This window comes from Marmota marmota, unplaced genomic scaffold (genome assembly GCF_001458135.2).
Source record: "Marmota marmota marmota unplaced genomic scaffold, marMar, whole genome shotgun sequence".
Classification (NCBI taxonomy): domain Eukaryota; kingdom Metazoa; phylum Chordata; class Mammalia; order Rodentia; family Sciuridae; genus Marmota; species Marmota marmota.
Window position 1 is genome coordinate 39,465,184 of NW_026000057.1, and position 7,118 is coordinate 39,472,301.

A 7,118-nucleotide genomic window follows, 5' to 3' on the forward strand; every position below is an offset into this window, starting at 1 on the left:
CACCCCATGGGAAGCTGGCTGACTAGGACCACCTGAGACCCTTGAACATGAAAATTGACAATGCGGATGGGATTTGAGGAGGTGATTGAGTAAGGACAGTCATTTCTATGGGAAAATTGGGAGACAGTTACTGGGGACTGGCTCTGGTCAAGAAACTGGGTGCTCCCCTGAGGACTGCTCTGCAGAGGGCCTGGGGGTTTTGTTCTGCTTTCTGTCTATTGTGCTCTTCTCCGTGCATTTTGCTGTGCCTACGTTGTGGAGGTTGTCACCAGATAAAGCCTGCCCAAATTATTCTTGAGACTGTTCTGGCTCCCTGCCCCAGGGAGAAAGACAGCCTTCAAGGAGGAAGATGGTACAGGAAGACATCCCACCTGAAGCGCTGGTGGCCAGCTGGTTTGTCTCCTGTTCCAGCTCCTCACTCAGAAGGATCATGGCACCATAACACCACAGACCAAGAAGGCTAAGGTAAAGCTTATCTGCAGAAAGTTTGCCTGTTGCATGTCCTCCAATGGGAGAATGAGAGGAGTATCCCCCATGTGCCCCTGGACTAACAGCATTAGTGAAGTTAAAAAAAAAAATCATTAAAGACACATCACTGCTGTCCCCTTAAACTCTCTCCATGAGACAATGTGGCTTCTCAGTGTGTGTGACAACCCCTAAGATGTCTGTTTGGAACTACATGCCCAAGTCACTCTGCCTGGTGGATCCAGAGGCTCAAGGGCTGTGGAATGACAACCTGAGTTTGCTGGGATACTTCTGGCCTTGCCAATCACCATCTGGCCCATAGTTAAGAAAGCAGCAGCCACCTACACAATGGCCTTGGATAAGGAAGAATAGACCCAGACAGCATGGAAGTCCATAAGGACCTGTGCTTCTTGACCTGGATGGAAATGTCAAAGTCCACTCTAAGTCCTGATACAACGGTGTTGCCTGGCGATATCATACGTACCTGGCAGGAAGTATTCTATAGCTCACAGGACAAGAAAGACAATAGCCGGAAGCTATCTCCAAAGATGGTATGATTAGTTCCTTAGGTAAAGATCCTGTGAAGCTTATCCACGAAGCACAATCAGACGGAGCTCTGGGCACAGAGTTGGGAATAGACACAAGCTGTTCCTGTATGCTGCTGCCATGGCAGCTCATGGCCTGGTGAATAGCACACCCTAGCATGAGCCTCCTGTATCAAGGGCTGAAAGTGGCTACCTACACCTGAAGAAGGGAGAGGGCAACTGAGACACTGGGCAACTGTTGTGGGTTTATACAACTGCCAACCCCACAGGACAGGAGCACATGGGGAGGCCCCCAAACAAGCTATGACTTTTGCAACAATCATTTTAACCCTTGATCTCAGTTCAAGTCTTTCCAGTCTGCAAGGATTTGCTCATGCAGAAAAGCTATTATGGCTTCACCTCACAGACACACTTGGGACCAGTTGCTGCCTATGCACCTCCTGTCAATGTCACGAGGGCTGCTGCTCTGTCAGGTGCATGGTGAATGCTTCACATCCTCCCAGGTTGAAAACTGACTTTTCCACCTTCTGGAAGACACCTTCCCTGTTAACATCCATCACCATCCTGTGCCAGGGATGGCCTCACAGACTCCCACCAACTCTGATTACATCTACCTGGTAAGGCCTTTTCTGTGTATTTACCCAGTAGCCACTTCCTGGGTAAATACCATTTCTATGGTGTGTACCTCCTGGAAACACTCGGAGGCTCAGTGGTGTGTAGCAGCCATCCAGGATGGAAAAGGTTTGAAACTTCAGCTTATTTGGACTAACCTCCAAGCTCAAACTCTTGTCTGTGACCTCATCTCCAGTGCACATAGTGTCCCAGACCTTACTGCTTGTTCTGAGTTCTCCGGTCTTTCTGTTCCATTCTGGCTGGCATTCTTGCTCTGCACTCAAGTAACACCATGCCTGCTACCACCTTTCATGTCCCCATGTAACCATTTTTCCTAGCCCCAGCATGCTCACTTCTTTTCATTGTTCCAGGTGGCCTGACATTACACATCCAATTGTGGCTTCTCCAGACTATTCACTGATCACGAGGCACTGAGGTCACTGACAAGCTCCACCATGAGTAGCCAAACTTCACCCTTGCTAGGTATGCTTTCACCAACCTTTGGCTGCTTGTCTAGTCCTTAGAGTCCAGTCCTGCTTACTCTCTAAACTGCTTTCCCCTTGTTATTGGTGAGACTGCCCTAGATCCACAACTGAACCCCATTCTCATTACATCCCCTAATTGATCTGTTGGACACAGGACTTTACTCTCTCTACCGATGCAGTTCAGTCCCAGCAGATCATTCTGAGGATGCCACCAATTCCTGTCTCACCATGATAGTATGCCTTTCTTTCATTTTTATTAGTTATACATGGCAATAGAATGCAGTGATACATCATATATAAATAGAGTATAATTTCTCATTTTTTCTGGTTGTACATGATGTAGAATCCCACCATTGTGTAGTTATATATGTACATTGAGTATTAATGTCTGATTCATTCGACTATCCTTCCTACCCCCATACCTCTTCCTCTCCTTTCACTCCCTTCTACCTAAAGTAACTCTATTCTTCCCTAGCTCCCTCACCCTTATTGTAAGTTAGCATCTACATATCAGAGAAAATATTCGGCCTTTAGTTTTTTGTTATTGGCTTATTTCACTTAGCATGATATTCTCCAGCTCCATCCATTTACTGGTGAGTGCCATAATTTCATTCCTCTTTAAGACTGAGTAATATTCCATTGTGTGAGGTACTGGGTTAGATACTCAGCACCACATAAAAATAAATAAATAAATAAATAAATAAATAAAATATTGTGTCCATCTGCAGTTAAGAAAATATTTAAAAAGAAAAAAAAAGAAGGAGAAGGACTCCCAAATATTTTTTTGAGGTTATTGTGAATGGGATAATCTTCTTTATTTTTCTTTCAGTTGATTTATCACTGATGTTTAGGAATGCAATTTCACAGGTTGGTATATATTATTCCAAGACTTAGCTTTGAGGGTCTGGGTTGAGAAGTCAATTGAGATCCAGATTGGTTTCTTTCTAAATCTGACCTGTTATTTTCTCTGGCAGCCTTTAAAATTCTATATTTACTCTGTTAAGTGTTTTCATGATAATGTGCCATATAGTGGGTCTGTTGAAATTTTGTATATTTGGGGTCCTGTAAGCCTTCTGTGTTTGATTTTCCATTTCATTCTTTAGGTTTGGAAATTTTTCTGATATTTTTTCATTGAAAATATTGTGTATTCCTTTGGTTTGTATCTCTAAGCCTTCATCTAGCCTGATATATCTTAAATTTGGTCTTTTCATGTTATCCCATATTTCTTAAGAGTTCTGTTCATGGTCTCTTAACATCTTTTGTACATGGTAAACTTTATTTTCATGATTATATATTTTGTCTTCATTGCCTGAAATTCTGTCTTCCAGGTTGTCTAGTCTATTGGTGATACTTTCTATTGAATTTTAAATTTGGTTTATTTAGTCCTTCATTTTGAGGACGACCTCCTTCTCTTCCTTCTCTTCTTCCTCCTCCTCCTCCTCCTCCTCCTTCTTCTTCTTCGAATCTCTATATTTTTATTGAAGTGATCTTTCACTTCCTTTATTTTCTATCTGATTTCACTCCTTACATCATCCTTTACCTTGAAAATCAGTCTATGTACATTCCACATTCTTTCTCTGACATTTCTTCCACTGTAGTGTTGATAAATTCTATTATTGAAGTATCTTGGTTTGTTTGGAGCAATTTCTTCCCTTGTTTTTTCATGCTGTTTACATGTCTACCCATCTAACAGTGTGGATCTGAAGTGGTTAGAGTTTCTACCTTATAGACTTGTGGTGTCCCTGAAGGTTTCCTGTATCTCACCATTTAGGGGGAGAAAAATAATAAAAAGAACCAATGCAAACAATATGCAACATTAAACAAAATAGCATCTGCTATGACATCTACAATGTTAGTTGTCACAATTAACAGAAATGATATGCTCAGTTATTGCTTACAAGAGTAAGTTTGCAAAAGTGTTTACAATTTCAAATGGTGGACAGGGAGAGAACAGAATTGATGTAAGATGTGATGATTATGAGGGAGGAGGAAAGAAGATAGAAGAAAAAAAAAGGAAGAGTGAAAGAACAACAGAGATTGTTAGCATAAGAAAAGAGAAAAAGAATCATCAGAAACTGATGAGTGAGAGGAAAATATATATAAAGTAAAAATTTAAATATTAAAAATAAAAATAAAAGAATATAAAACAAAATTGAAATATCCTATCCATCAAAAGACTGATCCATGAAAAATAACTGGTTTCAAAAATGCTAAAAATGAGGGGGAAAAGAAGCCAGATATGAATATGTATAAATGTCCATGAACCATTAAGGTCAAAATTAAACAGAGAAAAGAAAAATTCAATGAAAAGTTAAAGAATTGTTTCTGATTGAGTTCAAAATATTCTCAGCTTGTCTTCTCAGCAGTGTTAGGTGGGGTCTGCTGTAGTTTGATGCTTGCTCCACCCTCAGGGTGGGATTGCTATAGTGAGAGGTAATCCCATAAGTGGAACTCCTGGAGGTGGGGTTTAGGCTTAGGTGGGCTCCAGGCTCTTCACTGAATGCCAGTTGGTCTAGAGATTTTAAATCACCTATTCTTAGTCCACTATGCACTTGCAGACCCCATGTTTCCACATCTCAGTTTCAATCTCCAAACTTAATCTACTTACTTAACTTGCTTACTCAAGGTAAGTAGATTGTACCTCTTGATAAGAGAAGAGTAGACAATGTATCAATGTATAGCCATCTTCAATTTGCTAAGTAGATCTCCCACATGGAAATAGTGGGGTAGGGAGAGGGAGCATGGGAGGAATAGATGAACTCTAGATAGGGCAGAGGGGTGGAGGGGAAGGAAGAGGGCATGGGGTTAGAAATGATGGTGGGATGTGATGGTCATTATTATTCAAAGAACATGTATGAAGACCTGAACTGGTGTGAATACACTTTGTATACAACCAGAGATATGAAAAATTGTGCTCTATATGTGTAATAAGAATTGTAATGCATTCCACTGTCATATATAAATTTAAAAAATAATTAAAAAATGAAAGAAATTTAAACAAAACAAAAAACTTTCATTAAACAAACTTTTAGGTGAAAGCCAGAATGCAAACAAAAATTTCAGAATTACTGAATAATAACAATATATCCTGAAAAATCACCCAGTATCATTTATGGACACCTTCCTTCAGTATCAGGATATTCTATTGTGTATCATACTTCATTCAACTAATTTGCCATATTGAGCATTTAGGTAATATCAAAAAAATTTTAATGACAAATAATGCTAGAAAAAATAATTTTATGTATTTTTAATTTGTTCAAGGTCTACTTTTAGTATAAATTTCTAGAAGTAGAATAGATGGTTCAAAGGCTATGTGCATATGAAATTTTGTTAGATACTATCAAATTCTCCTACCATTTTGCATTCTTTCCAGCAATATAAAAGAATTCCCCCATGGTCTCAACAAAAGAATAAGTTCTACATATTTTAAAATTAATATTGAGACCTCAAGCATGGGGAAATTGAAACTAAAACTAAATGTAAACAAATAAACGCCAGTTGTATTTCCGTATCAAATGGAAAAAAGGAAGAAATAATAAGAATAATTCGTTTTTGTTTTTAATGAAAATTATTATTTTAGGATCATTGGGATTCACTTGAAGCTATAGTTGGAGAGGGCATCTCATCAGAGCCTGGCCAGGGTGAAATCTCAGCTTCCTGCTTGGACTTTTCAGGCCTGGGTTAAGGGCGGGACCCCAATTTTTCTGTGGTATCTGGCTGAATAAAGTGGTTATTGTTCAAGCACTGTCTTGCTAGGCTGCCCTTTTCCTATCCTTTGCTAGGGAAAGCTGGCTGTTTGTGTTAGCTAGCTTTTTGTTACTGTGAACAAAATAGTCAACGAGAATGACTTAGAGGAAGAAAAGTTTATTTTGGATTAGGGTTTCAGAGGTTCAATCCACACTCTGCTTGCTCCCTTGCTTTAGGCCTGAGATGAGGTGGAGCATCATGGACAAAAGGCTCAGTGGGGGAGAGCTGCTCAGCTCATGGTGGGGTCAGGAGGCAGAGACAGAAAGTGGAAGAGGCTGCAGGGAAGATGAACTCTTCCAGGGCATGCCCCAGTGGCCCACTTCCTTCAGCCATGCCCCATCTATGTACAGTTACCACACAGGTTACAACTCTCATAATCTAATCATCCCCTCCAAATAGTGCTGCATCAACACAGGAATTTTGGGGGACACCTCACATCCACACCTGCACACTGCTGTTGTTGTCTGTGCATGTTGGCACTCCTGGGTTGTTCAGCATTGAGTCTAGAACATGTGCTGCACAAAGAAAACCTAGGGAACTCACTATCATGTTGTTCTTTGGGTCTCAAGTTCCCCTGGCTTTCTGCCTTCTTTTCTCCACCTTTCAGGCTTCTTGGGTTTATTGTATATATGAAGTCCAGAGGCTTTAGTTGAATGGGAATAAGAAAAAGTTTATCCATCTTGCTAGAAGTAACTAGTTGAATAACTTTGAATATAGTTTTCTTTCTTTCTTTCTTTTTCTCCTCTCCTTCTCCTTCTTCTTCTTCTTCTTCCTCCTTCTTTCTTCTTCTTTAATTATATACCCTCAGCCTAAAGGGAACAACAACAAAAACAACAAACCACACAAATAAATCCTGAACAACTTTCATTGATTTGTTCTTTGGGCTGTCACACGTGTCACAATTCTGAAATTATTTCCTGACCATCTTAGGGTTAAGCAAATGAATAAATGTGTTGGTATTATCGGAACCAGGATTTTTACTGAGGAAGAAGGAAGTACAAGTATGGGACAGGAAAAAGCAAGGAAGAGCCCTGTGAAATTGTACTGGAACTTGGAACTGAGGATATGAACTCTTTTTTTCTTCTTCTATTATCTATCATCTGTCTATCACCTACGCTGTTTCTCCCTTTTAGTTCTACTTTGGAAAGGGCTAGATGCAATTATACTCCAATGGTCATAAGTGCCGCGACCCCTCGCCGGCAAGGGAAAACACGACACAGGATTCTTCTTTCAGCAGTTTATTCAGGCCTTGATTCATGTA